General features: G+C 31.9%; 1 protein-coding gene across 8 annotated transcripts in view; it reads right to left on the bottom strand.

The window, feature by feature from the left end:
* LOC130898680 (uncharacterized) overlaps nucleotides 1-17,580 on the bottom strand; it is a 56,283-nt gene that overhangs the window by 36,420 nt on the left and 2,283 nt on the right. For 2 of the 8 annotated variants that reach the window (XM_057808136.1, XM_057808132.1), the window contains exon 2: nucleotides 14,720-14,754. The exons of the other annotated variants lie outside the window; for them this stretch is intronic. The gene's annotated coding sequence lies outside the window, so the exon portion shown is untranslated. The remainder of the gene's footprint in view (nucleotides 1-14,719; nucleotides 14,755-17,580) is intronic. 8 annotated transcript variants of the gene reach the window in all.

The following is a 17,580-nucleotide window of genomic DNA, read 5'->3' as shown; positions in this document are numbered from 1 at the left end:
TGTACCGTATTTTAACGCCTCGGCACATCATTTTATTTTAATGCACGATGTTGTAAAATCTATTTTAATATCGGTTTGGGATTGGAATCATTAAAATTTTTATTTTCTCCTGCCATTAAAAACATATATTGTTGAAAGGTTTTTTTGCGGGCATCTTTACACTATTTTTTACGATGAAGCCGCACATACAATACAAAGATTACCCTTTCAAATATAGCTACATTGAATCAAAATAAGACTGAAATTTTCATTATACGGGTATCTTTTAAAAATGTGGATGATTAAACGTTGTTTGCTTTTGCTTTCTACGCAGTATTGGTTGTTATTACCATTTAAGCTTGGCTCACATTTTGAAAACTGCTTAGACTCATGAAATATTCTCTAAAGATGAATTAATAGTCATGATATTTTGTATTAAGGTTGATTTTTTCAATACTCAAACAATCGATTAACAAAAATTGAATGAAATATTCTCCTAAGCTGGTTTAAGAATGAAACTAAAAATTTGAACATGCAAAAGTTGTGTGCAAAATGGGGGCTGCGTTTGCTGACAATTAAATAAAATCTATCCATCGAATGTTTGGTAGAGATAAAGCCGAATTTTGGCGTCGTTGGAGAATGGACTGAAAAAGGTGAACCGGCTCTAAAGGCAAAAATCCTCTGCAGGCAAGGTCATGAGGTTGGTTTTTTGGAATGTGCGTGGGATATTTCTGATTGATTATCTTGAGATATAAAAAACTATCAACGGCAAGTATTATTTGAACTTATTGTAACGTTTGAGCAAATAAATCAAATAAAAACGGCCACATTTTGTAAAGAAAAAAGTGTTGTTTCATCAAGTTAATGCATCAGGTGAAATAACCCTTATTGCAATTGCCAGAATTGATGATTTGAAGTTTTAATTGCCTATTTAACCTCCTCGGACAATTTTCTTATCCCAGACTTGTAAAAACGGCTCGGTGATCAAAGATTTTCCAACAATGAAGTGGTGATGTCGCTGGTAAATGGCTATTTTGAGGAGCTTGACGATTCTCATTTTAGAAAGTGTATGGAACTAAAGAGAGGTTGCGTTGACAGATTTTTGTGTTTTTTTTGAGCCAGGTACTTCTGGGACTAATATCCTAGTATAGTGACACGTGATTTTCGCCAATAATTATCAATGTAATCTGATTAAAACTAATCAAAACAATCAATTGATTGATGCCAAACTGTTTCATAATCACCTTGAAGCTTTGAAATATAGATTTAATGAGAAGAAAACAAACATTCTAATCGCAATTTAAACAAAGATTTATTATGATTTGCTTCTGAGGAATTTTTCGCATTCATTCATTCAAAAAACTGCCTGTTTCAGTTAAAAAAATTGAGTTATAAATTTTTTCCATTAATATTAGTTTCCTCTTGGCATAAAAACTTAATTCCTGTCTCAACGAACTTTACCATAAATTGGAACAGAATTATCTCTTCACATAATAAATCTTCTCCGTTAATTTAACGGTGGATGTTCTTTTGAAGGTTAATTTTGGTATAATATACACGAAAATTAAAACTAAGCACTATACTAATTTAAATGGAAATTGAGTAATATCAAACTTGTGACTAACATAGTTATAAATCGTACAAATTGATGTTTTGAACTGAAACGATCTTATTTACATAACAGGGAATGTTAATTCCACAAACTCCAAACTGTCCAAATAATTTTATTTAAGTTTTCTCATTGTACGATACGACCAGATAGATATTAAGAAGTTCGTTCAACTTCTAACTTAATTAAGATTTGCTATGAGGCAATAAACTTAAATCTGTCAATGGTGATTACGAGTCGTGCTTTCCAAAATCCTTCACCTCTCGCACAGCACAACGCAAAGCGTCTGTTCATTGCTCCAAGATTTATAACCGCTTTAGAAAAACACGTATTTTCAACGTGGGAATGCATCGGCTTGTCTGAAGTAGCAGCAATCTCTTATAATTTTTCGTACAATTTAGTTTTCGTGGTTATGTTTTATTATATTAAAACCACATATTGCTACGAGGTCCGGCTATTAAATAACGAGACAGTTTACGAAAAAGCGTTTTCCCCACGCCACACACTTCTCCATATGTTTTGTCCATTGATCGAAGCAGTGCTGGAAGTCTTCTTTGTTCAGCGCCTTTAGGAGCTCTGCCGTTTTTGCTTTACCGCTTCCATCGACTCAAATCGGGTCCATTAGAAAGAATATATTTTTCTAACCTTTCTATCTTTCAAGGAAATCTAGCAGATTCATTTACGCAAGAGCTTTTGGTCCGGAGTTAGATTTTTTGGTACCAACTTCACACAGACTTTTCTCATGTGTAATTCCTCGTGTGAAAGTTTTCAAACCGTTTCTTTTTCGTCGTTTACAGCCTCGTCAATCATCTGGATGTTCATTCGATGATCTGCACACACAATTTGTTTTGATTTTGGTCAATGTTTCCGGAGTTGAAAGAGTCACAGGGCGTTCTGGGTGTTGGTTCTCTTCAGTGCTATCTCGGTCCTCACCAAAACGCTTACACCACTCAAAAACACGCGCAGGCGTTAGAGAATTGTACCCATAGGTCTCTTACAACAATTAATAGCACTCAGTAGGTGTTTTTTTAAATTTAACGACAAATTTTTCGACACACATCGTCTTCAGCACGAGAAGAAAACATCACTACTGCACAAATACTATAATAGGGATGGAAACGTGTTTTGGGACGTGCATAGACAAGATATCTAGATACCCAACGCCTTCTAGGTGCGCATTTTCGTTATTTAATAGCCAGACCTCGTATATTCCTTTTTTTTAGTTTAAAAATTTTGAAATACTGTGACTTTAAAGTAAGGGAAGCAAGGAGTTGAAGTGTATCTATCTATTCTTAGTTGAAAGACTATAAAACTTATAAAAGAGCTCCAACCGCAAAACTGACATACCAGATCGAGTTTTAAACAAGTGCTCATAATTCTCATTCCCATGAAATCCAAGAAAATTTGTCTTTGTTAGCTTCGTCGATATCTTTTATTGAATTATCAAAGTCGATGTTTCCATCAATTTCATTTTCGATTGACAAAGTTGCTCGAAAATAGAAGAATGTCAAAATTTAATATGGATCCAATTCAACCTTGGATAACTTTTGAAGAATTGAATATGTCAAAAAATTGTTGAGTAACTTTTTCGTCGAGCGTTAAATTCTTTACCAGAATACATCTTGACAATTCCAAAATCTGGTGCCCATCGTATGTTACAAAATTTCAAATTCTAAAAGAACGTTGTTATTGAAATGTGAAATGGAAATTTGCGATGCGTTACATCTTAAAATTAATTTTAAGATCTCTAATTTGCACTGTATTTTTCCAAAACATTTTTGGTATAATGAAGAAAATATAAATTAATCGATTTTTTGAAATAGTTGCGGCTTCCCAGCACTCTTTTCGAAAGTTTATGTTAAAAAGAAATAGATAACGGGTTCCTCTAGGATAGGATATGCCCGTTAAAACAAGTTGTATGTGGTGCAGTGATTTGATAACGATGTTTCGGGAATTTTCGGGCAAGCAAGCCTTGTTCGAATATATCGCCAGTCGCGCCCCTTTCAGCCTGGCTCCCTGTGCGTCCCACCCTATCCTGTATTTATATTAACGATTTGCAGTATAGGATGATTATTGCAATTATGTTGTGTTGAGTTCTTTGGCCTCTCATAGCAAATAGAGTACGTTCGCAGAAATCTTTTCAAACTTCACACATAAATATTCCTAAATTCGTCATAGATTCGGCTTGTTTTTTTTTCTATGCACTGTATATTATGTTAAGTTATGTATTTAGTTATACAAGTGTAACTGTCTATTACGAACTGGATTCTTCTGACTGATTTTACCTCACTCCATCCCACGTATCCACTATGAATAACATCGCTATCGATCTGAACGCAAACATAAAACAGTATATGTATTTTCAAATAACTAGAACAGACTTTGTTGAAACTTGGAGTTTTGTTTCTGTTTTACCAGATCGCCGACCCGATTTCACTTTATGAAAGATCAGAATTCCATTCTAAATTAATTCTTAGTAAGAGAGGAAATTACAAGCAACTGGAGTCGAGAGTTTTCTTTTAATATTAATGTGAAAAGTTGTGACTTTAAGAACTAACTAATCCAAAAAAGATACAGTTGTATTTCGCTGTTAGAAAAAAAAACTAATCGATCAAAGTATTAGTTGCGTGCTTTTATAAAATAAATTTAGTCAATTTGTCTGAAAGCTATTTGAAATAACGATGATACTATATATTGAAAATTATTCGGTATTGTGGAAAACCTACAATTCGCCCTACCGTACCAACAAATACAAGGTGTTTAGTAAAACTATTGAAATCTTTCAGGAGCTGATATTGCACATAGTTTTGAATCTATTTAAGCATACTTTAGTCCGAATTATTGAGGATTTTTCGAAAAATAGCATAATAATTTTAGTTATAATATATAATGATAATAATACAAGTATTTATTTCTCGTAATGTTAAATTTAAGACTAGAAATTCCCAGAGTATCTGGACCCACGTTTTAAGAATGAATAACCGATACAAGCTCAAGAAAAAGTTTTTTGTTTTACAACAATTTCGGAGCTTGCCGCTACCAAATCGTTAAATAGTGTGGAAGATGTATCAGATAGTCTAAAAATGGGCTCTGTTGTCGACGCGCTGCGTCTCCTACACCGACTTCTCGAAGATGATTTCAATGGTAAATTGGAATTTGACGAGTGGTACCTCGGATGCACTTAGGATGAACCGCAGTTCAAGTATTTCATTTCGTAGTCGGATGAATCAATCGGTACCCTAAGAAAACCTCATTAGAAAATACCAAATGACGAAAAAGTCAATCATGATTAGTTTTTTCACAATTACGACCCAACAGGAGCCCATCAGGATAGGAAAAAAACAATGGCGTGATGTATTAGATAGAATTGTCGTTTTCAATCTGGGGACTGTAAAAAACATTATATGAAAATTTGAAAAGACGCTGGTCAGAAGATCTACGGAGACCTATCAGTGGATAGTGTCCGCCTCAAGTCATTTTGCAAGAAACCATATCATTTACTTATTACTCTGTATTTTTTGAGTAGATTATAAATTTGCAATTAAAAAAAAATATTTAGGAGATCAAATTATGAATTTAGCGCAAGAAATAGTAAAGGTTAAACGTTATTTTTAGAGAAATCAATATTTCTGAAAATATTTATCAAAAAAAAGAACGTTTTCCAGTACCATATTCTTGTTTAATTTTATTTTATCGATAATTTTCATGTTTGCATGTATTTAATTCATAGAAACTTGATATAAATCTACAGTTTTTTAAAAACTAAATAAAGTTCTTGTTTAAAACATTGGAAACTTTCCTTTTAAAACTTTCGACATTTTTTTATATTTCTCATTTTCGTTTAACTTTTCGTTTCAACTTCAACGACAAATAAAAAGTAGATAAGTAAAAGTCAGAAGTTTTCATATCAACTTTTAGTTTATTATTCATACACAGTGGTCAAACAATTTTTCAATAGCACCAATATGCTTAGGAGCTTTCTTCATAGATGGAAAGCAACTCGTTTATATTGTTCTGTACCATTGGAAGTTTGTATTAACATTAATTAAACTAATTTCCATTCACTGTTTTATTAATTTTTCAGCGATTTCATCCCCTTCATATTAGGTTCATAGACGAAGTAGATGTACCAAGAACTTCTTCAACTGGTTTGGATTCTAGCTGGTCGATCACTGACCTTTCAATGATCTTCAAAGTTACGGAAAAAACAAAAAGTTACAAGTACTTATATTGGCAGTACTCTCAAGAAAATTGTACTTTTGCTAAATTGGTTATAGATTCCCAGGTCAGTCAGTCCGCTTAAGATTTCGCCTACTACTAAGTTAACAATAATACAAATGCTTTCTTGCTCTACTTTCATTTCTGCTGTTCTAGTGGATAGTAGTCCATCTGGAGGTTGTCTTATGTAGGTATCCCAGCTCTAGACCGCTTGTTCTTTGAAGAAGAGCTGGTAAGATTCCGTTCCGTTGGTGATTTGACCGGTTGGAAACCTTTAAAGCCCATTATATTCGTTCACAGTTACATAACTGCTTGGTCATTGCTGTAATTTTTCTCGTAGCCCTGCTACGTTCTACTTTTTGTTTTATGAGACCAAACTGCCGCTCACCAGAAAGTGGATCTTCAATAAAATCATTGGTTGAATTGATTTCACCGTTCGCCAAGACCTTGTGAAGTCTTGTAGTTCAAAGAGTTCGATACACAACTCTCTTTTGCACTAGTTCAACGTGAAATAGTGAAATGGGACAAAACTGAAAGGAAAATGGGTTGTTGACATCAGAAAGAATGGTCGAAGAAGCAGATCTGTTATGTTCACAAAGAAAAGTGAGTTTTAGAGAGCTTTTAATCTGTAGTATTAAAATATTGATCTACCGTATTTATTTTATTCATATGGATTTTTTTAACAATGTATGTGATAACGATTGTATGCTCAGCATGAATATTGATCTATATTCCATGAACTACCATAATTTTTAAAAGATACACGTTCATGGAAACGGTAAAAAATTAGTAACTGGTCATGTTTCATTCTATATTTATTGATTTATCAATACAAATATTTATGATACTCGAGGGAGTCATGAAAAAAAAATTGTTTTCCAAGTCACTCTTACACACAAACATGAAAAACTGAAAAGACTCCTAATTTTTTCGCTCTACTACAGTCAGTAATATAAGATGGGAATATGACATGTACAGCTTCGTTCTAAATTTTTGCTAACTATAGTTTCAAATAGTTTTTCCGTCGATATAAAAATGTATTTGTGAATTCAATCAGTTTTTCAAGTATTTTCCATGTCGATATTGGATTGGATCTCGATGATGGTTTGCAATAACAAGGAAAATGTAGTCCCGTGTGTCTAATAGTCCAGGCCATCAAGGTAAAAATGAGGATTTGCATGAAAATTTGGAACTAAGCTTGACTGACCCTTATCCTCAAAATATATCCTATGATTTTATCTGCTTATTACTCTTAAAGGTTAAAACTATCCCTAATTGCAAAAAATCAATTAAATTATAAATAAAAGCATTTAATGAGCAGAAAAATACTTTTAGGGTTTGAATAAGAGTTGTTTGATTTTTTCATGTGGTATTTATAATTTTTCAACCCTACTTGATGTATTTAATCCCTTATAAAGCACCCCCGATTGATATAAAATTGATAAAACAATATTTAATGACTTTGTGGTAACTTTTTTTTGGTTTGTGTTTAACTCAGATGTCTTGCATTCCAACCCTTATATATCATCCCCCATTTTGAAAAAAAAATTGAAAAAATATTTACTTATTCAATTTTTTTTCTGTATTTCTTTAAAATTGACATTTTTTATCTCTCTTAACTTGAATATCATGTATTTAAAATTTCCCCTATACCAAAAAAATTAAAAAATTATTCACATCTTAACTTATACTCCAAAATCTACCTGCTCCAAAATTTAAAAAAAGTGTATTTAGTTTTTTGGTCGTATGTGAGTTAATTTTCAAGCAAATTAGTCGTTCAAAACGTAGATTTATAGGGAATTTTATAACCTATGAGTTTATAAACGTTATAAATGTCTTTAGCCGTCTATTTTTTGAGGGGCAACATGTAAAGTGTTCGAAAATGGTATCAGGCATACGTTAGGGTACAATTTTAAGATCATATCTCAGTTGTTTTAGAAGTTGCAAAACATTTGGAAAGTGTAAAATATTTGTCAAGAAGAATACTGACTTTTAAGTCATTTTAATTTTCATGTATATCCTATAATTTTTATTTTTTGACTTTAAACATAATTTTTTTCGAAATTATGCATTCTAAATCGTTCAGAAATTATTATTAGTACGTGAATAAAATGCGTACTATTGCTGTGTGTGTGAAATTGAGGTTTTCTTCTACAAAAAAAATAATAAATCGATTTAATTTCGATCATAACTTTCTTGGGTTACATGCTGGAGAGTTCTACTAACCCTCTTTTTAAAGCTGTTTAAAAGTACTTTGAAAAAGGTTATATACTATTATCTCGAAAAGTTGACCTTTTTTCCGTTATTCAAGGTTGAATTTTAAAAAATTTCGTTCGATAAAAATATTCAACTTTCAATAAATTACAACTCGGTTTGTGTAATGTCCAAATCAAATTTAAGAATACCAACTTTTTTGTTTTCTCATAAGTTTCATTTTTGTTTATCACACTTTTTCTTTCTTTTTCATGAAAATCGATTAAGAACGTGGTTTTTTTCAAGAAAAATTTTTCACTCATTCATATTTCAATCGCGTATTACTAAAATACTATTAATTTTTCAAAAAAAAAATTGGGATGGAGCCCATCACTAGTGCAAAAGCACACATCGGCGTAGTGTAGATTTTGCCCTACATGTTGTTGAAATTTCATTAAAATCCATTTAGGTTGATGGAAATCGGAGATGAAAACCTTGGCAACCTGGACTATAAGTAGCATGCTTTCCTTCACGTTCATAATCTCTAATTCGAACAAAAGATAACAATACTGAGAGATGCACTATTCTTACAAAATTTTTATCTACTTCAAGACCGTTCGGCTTCTACCTTTTCAAATCTTTCGGCTTCCTTACACGAATATAAAGGGGAAAAAACCTAATTTTATATTCCCAACTATCTTATTTCATTTCTTATTAACTGATATGCCATTTCCTGTGATGAGATTTCAACCTCAATGTGTTTTTATGGTCAATTTCCCAAGAAAATTGATAGATTGTTGCCGGTAAGAAGAGACGATCCAATATAAAAAGAAAAATCGGAAATTTTCAAGTAAAAATGTAGGTTATATGTTCTTACAGCATTGGCGTCCTAAAGGATTCACTTTTACCTTGTAAAACATTGTTATTACTTACGGACTATGTTGACATAACGTAAATACACGTGAAAACACGATATACTACACGTGATACAAAAATGAAACATGAGATTTTGTGTGTGTTTATGTTTATATTGAAATGACGTGAAAACCGATCAGTTAATACAATTGGACGTTATACGTCACGCATAAAAGATATATATATATATATAAAAGGCTTTGGATTTTCTGTCATTCGTGGGAAGGCGCCAGAAACAGACTACTATGACGTATCGTGGGAACACGTGTATCTCCGACATAATGCACGTAACATCAAGAGAGTTTTGTGTGCTCGCGTTTATATGGGATGTGGGAACGCGTGGAGATCATCCAATCTGTAGTTATATGCTTCACAGCACGTGGAAAAAATACCAAGTGTTATTGATTTTCTGTCAATTGTAGCAGAAAAGTCACATGGTTTCTTGTATTATTCTTTTTAATCATCTCTCGTTCTGAACTTGGGGGCTTTTCGATACATTAGCAACTTTCAAAATACTTCCTCAATTAGTTTCGAGCTAGACAGTGTTATGTTTTTTGAGCTGCTTCCAAGAAACCAAACGATCAATTCTGATGTTTACTGTCAAAAATTAATCAAACTGCAAGGCCACACACATCTTTGGGAACTCGTGGGAAACTATTGGAGCTTGGCTGAGAAGTGATGCCACATCCCCTATGAAGCACTAATCTAACACCATCTGATTACCATTTATTACGAAGTTTGCAGAATTCTTTGAATAATCACAAACGACGATGATCTTTAATCGCACTTGCTGATAAGTACCAGAAAATTTAACAACGCGGAATCATGAAGCTAACAGAAAGATGGCAAAAGATCATTGAGCAAAATGGAAAATATATAATTGATTAAAAACTATTATTTGTTAAAGTAAAAGTGTTTTATTTTGTCGCAAACCCAATGTAAATAATTATAATTAGTAGTAGTTTATTCGATAACTTTTTACGGACAAACCATTGAATTAATCAATCTCATTGTTTTTGCATAATGTTCATTAACAATTAAATAAGCCTCTGGAATTTTTAGGAGTCAAAATAAATAATAGAACAAAAGTTATAGTGGTCGAAAGGAAGACTTCAAGCTTGGCGGTGACCAAGATTGCGGCTGTCCTGTTTATACGAAATCAAAAAACCAAATGGCATTTTAATCTTCATATTTATGACTAGCGATTGAACTGGAATGAATTCTAAATTACGAAAATTGACTTTTTTATAAACTTTTGATAATTACATTCTATTTTTTACAAATTTTTTCTTAATTTTTCGCTCGTAGATATAAAACTATCGAATGATAATCACTGGCTTTCAACACATTGTAAGTCATTAAAAAAATCATGGAAAGTTTGTTACATACTCTGTAGCATCTGCTTAGCATTCAAATTTATTTATGGCAATCCATAACAAGCAAGATAAACTAAAATTTCAAAAAATGTAGGAAGAATATTTAACTATTTAGTATCAGCTATTAAATTTCGGGATATTCTTAATAATACATAAAAAAACGTCTAGAATAATTTGTCCCCTTCTAAATTTTAACAAAAAAAATATAAATATTTATAATGAGTTTGAAAATGTTCATAAAATGAAGGAATTATGTCTAGAATACGTATTTTATAACGATATAATTTTATTATTTACAAACCTTTAGAGAAACTTGTTTTATCTTTCATCTTAAAGACTGACGATAGGGAATCAAAATCAACCAAATTTAACATAAAGAATCTCGAATACAAAACTACGTTTGCCTTGTGGGCAAAAGTTCCATCTATAGAGTAATTCGGAAGTATTACACTTTTGAAACAATTTTCTTCTTTCTTTGTTTCACAATTCTAAATAATCAGTGGTGTAGCTAGTCGAGGGGTAACTCACTCGCTCACAAAATATGAAGCAAAACCGACGCTCAATAGATCCAGGCTTAGCTGCAAAAATTTAATATAAATTCTTACTACAGAACTTCATTAAACCAAAAAGTCGTAGAATCTTTTTCAAATCGATACGCTTTTCAGATTTTCAATATTTTCCCACAGGGAATAACCACACTGATAGTCACTGCTTCCATTATTTTCATTCGATGAGCGTATGTATCACAAACAAAAACACCTAAAAATCATCCAAATCCTGGCTCTGTACAGAAAAATCTTTCCTACGTCAGGGTAAATCCTGAAATATACCTTCTCCCACATGAAAATATCTCCATTATACCTAAAAAACAGCCCGACTAGTCTGCCTTTCACCACTGTAAATATTAAGTGCATTTTTTTACTTTTGCTCTTTACTTTTTTCGAAATAAGTTTTTATATTAATGTGTGGTCATCTTGTTTTTATTTGAGAAATGAAACATCACACGCTGCACGTCTATGTTTATACGCTGAAAAGGTTTTTTTAGCTTGTGAGATTGTGGATTTTATATCAAATTACACGCGTTGTTTAACGTCTTACCGAATTTGGGATGTTTGTTTTTTTATTTCTTGTAATCAAAATGAAGTTATTCATATAAAACTGTGAGGTTATTATCTCAAATACGTAGTAAAATATATATTTGAAATGCATACTTGCAAACTTGTATAGTCCGGTCAATTTAGACATAAAAATAGTGGTGGAGTAATAAATATTCCCGGAAAGCCAAATATTGTTGGAGAGCTTGGGTTCACCATTACAAATAAAATATTTTAAAAATCACCATCGATCTCTATGTGTGCTACAAAAGTTATTCGGGGTCAATGGACAAAATTTGAGGTTTCTTGGAATTTTCGCGAGAACATTGAGTTTTATTAAAAAAATCTCAAACTAAAATTGTAGATATTAAGATTCTCTACAAAAATGATACCCGTGATTTTTTAAGCCACGTATATACATATCAGGTACTTAAAACAAGTTTATATACCTGTCTCTAACTGAATCCGTGGCCTCGAAAAACATCTGGCTATTCTATTGTCCATAAGTTTCGTTTATATACCTGTTTCTTTTAGTGCTAAAGGTTTAGTTTAAGTGACTATACGTACTTATCCCAAGCGTTTACAATTTAGGTTATTTGTGTTATTTTATAGCTCGAAAAAATGTCTCATTTCGTCAGCAATGTACAGAAGGGGCGAAACGTATTTAAACTATTCGAAAAAGTATTTACAGAAATTGATTTCACATCTGGAACAATAATTACAATAATAAGGAATTCGGTTTCTTCTTGAGGTTTATGGAGCTAAAAAAAATTACTTGCACTGATAAATACCGATACTTAACTTTTGTAAAAAATACGCGTAACAAGAAAGATGCTTTCTTCCCACATCGGTATTTGCTATTCAACACCTGCTCCACAAAAACTCCTCAATACTATTTTTTGCAAAAAAGTTGTAGTGCCAAATGTGGTCGTAAAAAAGTCGGCTTGCTGTGCTCTCCAGCGTGTACCAATTGCCAATGTCAATACATTAGAGGAAGATTACTTGGATTTTAATGAAGAGACCAATTATTCAGCCACATTTGAACAATTTGTGAACATTCAGCAAGGGAAAGAAGAAGAAGACATGACTGTTGAAGTAGACTTGCAAAAGTATGGAATCTGATTAAAATATCTAAAGAAATACAAAATAAAAAAAAAATAGTTAACCCAATAATCGACAGCAATATCAATTATCAATATCAATAATGAGGTAATATTTAGAACTTGACGGGTTTTTGAATTATTCCAAATTCCACACTACCTAACAGTTGGTTTGTAAATCGTTATATCTCAGGAATGGTAACACTTAGAAAAAAAAAACATAAAAACCATTTTTGTAGAGAGTTTTACGATCTACAACTTTTGCTCGAGGTTTTTTTTGATAAAATTCACCGATTTTAAGAAAAATTTAAAAAATCTTGAATTTTTACCTTTGATCCCGAATAACTTTTATTGCCCACATAGGATCGATGGGGATTTTTAAAACCTCCGAATACTTGGCTTTCAGGAAATCTTTATTATTTTAAATGTTTATACTGACCGGACCATGTAGTTTATTGAGTACAACGTATATTGAAGCGACTCAATTGGAAACTGTCTCAACGTGAATAAGAATTTTCAATAGGGCGTCTCAAGAACTTTCTAGTTAAATTTATCTGGTCTATCATGCTAAAAAAAAGCTTCTTACCTGCTATTTTTACAATAAAAATAAATAATACTCAATTTAAAGCGAATATTCCAACAGATTTATAAACAAGGTTATCACTCAATAAGTCAGCTCATTTATTATAATAGCTATTTAATAAACAATTATAAGCAGCTTTTCATGTGAGATCAAACGAAAATTAATGAGATTAATTCCTACCTATTGTATGTCAAAAAACTAACATTATATTGATAAATAGTCGGAAGTTTTTATGTGGATATAACAGGTTCGCCGAAAAGGGACAATAAATCATTATTATATATGATCTAGCGTAATCAAATACTTGTTCAATATTTATTTCTATTTATAGAAAAAAAAATAGTAAATCAAAATAATGATCAGTGCGTGATCAGCACGTGTACATAGTTTCTGGTCTAAACTAGAGGCAACATAATATACCACAAGAAAAAGCTGCATCGCTGCAGAAGCCGCTAGGTGTAGTACAGAAACGGCATCGTGTTATCATATTACAGTAAGATTTGTAAGATTTGTCTGTTGCGTGATTTTCTTAAATATATCTGCCACGGAGATACATGAAAAAGTTGTTGACATTATCTATAGTCCGTCTAATAAGAACTAAAAAGATTCATTTAAACTGCAAGATAATGATGAGAAGACTGTTGATGACGTTATTTCCAAAACGGCAAATATTTCGGGAGTATATTCTAGTGTCCACCGAATCCTTCGTGAGCACAAAGCTAATCATTCAGTGGCCGACCTAAGAAAGGACCCATCGAGAAAAAAAGTTTACAATTCAATCGATGATTTCCAAAATAACGTCATCAGCAGAATTTCTTTAAAAATGAGTTAACCACAGTAGATAAAGTTCTTGAAGTAGTTAACGAAGATATGGACGTGCCGGATTTTAAAAGATTTTATAATTTATTAAAAGAAATGGGATTTTAATGTAAAAAACGAGGAAGGGAGAGTTCATTATTGAAAAAAGGCATAAATAATTGTGTGGAGGCCAAAATAACTTAGAAAAATGAAGAAGATTGCGGCCCATTGTGAATTCAATCCCATTGAATTGATCTATGTAGATGTGAAACAATATTTTGCAGCCTAAAATAAAACATTTACATCTTCTGACGTTAGAAATATTTTTCACAAAGCTATTCGAAGAATTACACATAATAAGTGAGAAAAGTGTATTCAATATGTCCAGGAAAACGTTAAAATCAAAATATGGGGTATAGACATTGTCATTGAACCCCTTATTTTAATGTCAGCTGGTAGGGAATAAGAAAATGTGTTTATTGGAATATAAAATGAAGATTTTAATTTTATGTTTTAATACACATATTTTCTTTTGATTTCTGTATTTGCTATATATTCCAAACTCCACGTTTACATTGAATATTTCTGTAATAATATTATGTATAATTATTTAATCGATATTATTAATCTTCTATTTAAAACCGCAAATTATTTCTTAATTGCGAAATGCTCGGCTTTGGCGTTTTCAACCTTCATCACGTGCACTATGCTTAAATATGTTTTGGTTTACTATTTTTCTTCAATAAATAGTTTCAGCTATTTCTGACAATCTATTTTAATTATGTAACTTTTACTGTTGAATCCAATAATTGCAATGAAAAAGCTGTGTCAACTATAGTTTTTATGTTACGTACCGGGTGGACAAACTGAGAACGGCGGCTGGACATATCTAAGAAACGGAAAAAATTATATCAAAACTGTCACTGAGAAACACGTCGAAATCATTTTCAGAATTTTGTGGGAGACATTGAGAACAAATCATTAAATAAACCTAGGTGTTCAAAATGTCGTTCATCATTTTTTTTACATGAAATCAGTCGCTGTCAGGTGGACAGCTCAACGTATTATTTTTGTCTCACAAAGAGGTCTGGAGATTTGTTTGCATCAAAACATATGTCTAAGAAGTACTACAAGTTCTTTTCAGTATTTTGATAATGAATTAATTCCAATTAACCGTGGAAACAGTTTGCTCTTGTATCCTATGCAAAAAAAGTTAGCAACTCTCTCTGTATGTTTAAAATGGTTGTATCGCGTGTTAAGCCTTAATGTGAGCATTACTCAAACTGTATGTAGAACTATTATAGTCCTTTAACGAACATTATTTGCTTGTATAGAAAGATTATCATCATAATTTCGATCATATTGCTCCTATTATTTATGAATTTGTACTCGTAAGTAAATATGAATTTCAAGAAAAAAACGTGCTACAAAAAAACAAAATATGAATTCCATAAATCGCATTAACCAATTTTTTTCAATATTTCTATCGGTTCGTTCCAGTGTAAGAGATAAAAAAGTTTTTGTATCAACACAAAAGCACCCTGAAAATTAATTTCCAGTTCCAATTGGACGTCCCTTTCCACAAGTTAATTTAACTAGAAGTCCTTAGTTTTTGTTTGACGAATAGATTGCATTTTGTGGGAACGAAGTTACTAAAAGCACATTCAATTTCAACTTTCGCTGCTTTGCAACGAAGTATTAATAGGACTTTTAGTGATTAGCAGAAACTTTTTAGAGAATTTATAGTCGACTATATAGTATAGAAATAGTTCCACTCAATGCAAATACTATCAACGCTACTAATAACTTTATAATTAATAAGATTCATCATCAAATTTCAAAATAGTTTATTATTATATTTTTAACCTACTTAAGCTCTAGCTTTAAATCTACAAATTCGAATTGAAAGGATTACCTAACAAATTTCGAACCTCAATAATATTATTCGGAGGTATTATAGAATAATATTCTGTTGGCAAATATTTGGTTCAAAACAAACTTCCAAGAAATTAATTTTACCACATCAGATACTTACACGCTTCAAACTTTTGTAACCAACAGGATATTCTACTGATATTGTGGCTTGCATCAAAGAAAAATGGAGAACATTTTCTGTAAAACCACAACTTCCTCGAACAACATTGAAGCTGCTTATGAACTAACTTGTATCATTAAGCAACTAGTTACAACGTGGAAAATATTTCAATGATTTTATTGAATATATTTGAGTCGTAGGATGTTTCTGTGTCCAAAAAAGAATTGAATGGTAAATAATATGAATATTATATACTATTCTACAGTCCAATATTTATTTGTTTCTCATTTATTTATAGTACTATGAGTAGCAGTGCAAATTTGCCGTCTGTAAACTTTAAACCTTGACATGGAGGTAAGAAGAAAGTACGAAACCTAAGATCAAATAAAATACCATGAAATTTATAATAACATAAGAAAAAAAAATGAGCGCAGGCAAAGAAAAATGGCTGTTGATGAAATGCAACGAAATCGAACATTGTAAAAGAAATTACGACTACCATAACATTCATAAGAAGATTAGGGAATTGACAACTAAATAGAAACCAAATAACCTAAATTCAGGCTTGTTGGACGCCGATGGAAACTTAATATCGCATGTAGGAGTCCCCAGATTTGACGACAGGGCTTAACTTGGACCAACGCTGGAAAACCCGGGCTTGGCAAATCAATAATGGTTCAAGCCTGGTTGAAGTCTGGGTAATTAAGCTCCGGCCATTCTATAGTCAGCAAAGCTTGGCAGAACTCAGTTTTGTTCTAATATCTTATCCATAATAGATATATTAACATTAAAAGTAATAACTCACTATGAATAAAATTCTTTTATGCATAAAAGACAATAATAAATAGAATAATAAAAAATAGGATCACTCCTTTACATGTTTAATTAATTAAATTAATTATTTAACTAATATTTTTATGTACATAACTATAATTTTATTGACTATATAAAAAAATCTATTTTTACAAGCAACCAGGTCTGGTTCGGGGTTGTAGACCAAGCGAGGGATCATCCCAGAGTCCCACCAAGTCTGGACCAATAACGGCTTCTCACCAAGGTAGGGCCAGAGTTGTACATACTTGGACCAAATCTGTCCCTATACTATACTCCCTATACTAGGCCCATTGTAAAATCCTATATGGGATCCCAAAGTTCAGAGCTTTTAAAGATATGGAAGACTTACACAGAAAAACCACAAGTAAATACACACACGACTGGACCTTCAATTCTAAGATCCGAGGTAGAGGCAGCCATACGGTCCTTAATGCTCGATAAAAACAACAAACATACAGGGTGAAATATTGAAATTAATATGCGGAACAGAAATAAGTTTCTTGATATTTTGACCACCCTTTTAACACCATTTATGATAGAGGAAAGATTCCTAAAGAGTGGCTGCAGTCTATCGCGATCTCTAAGAAACCAGGTGCAAAACATTGTGAACATTACCGTCTAATAACCTTGATAAATGACATAAGTTTTTATCAAAATTATACAAAATCTGATATACGCAAAATGGGAAAAAAAACATTTTGGTTTTGGTAACGCACTAGGTAAAAGGAAAGCCTACAGGTTCTCATCCAGACATGCAGAGATATGAATAAAGACGTACACATGTGCTTTATCGATTTCTCAAAGGCTTTCGATAACGTCAAACACGTCAAAAACTTATCAAGGTTC

The sequence above is a fragment of the Diorhabda carinulata genome, chromosome 10, assembly GCF_026250575.1.
Source record: "Diorhabda carinulata isolate Delta chromosome 10, icDioCari1.1, whole genome shotgun sequence".
Classification (NCBI taxonomy): Eukaryota; Metazoa; Arthropoda; class Insecta; order Coleoptera; family Chrysomelidae; genus Diorhabda; species Diorhabda carinulata.
Note: the sequence above shows the minus strand (reverse complement) of the source record. Positions and strands in the feature narration are given on the sequence as shown.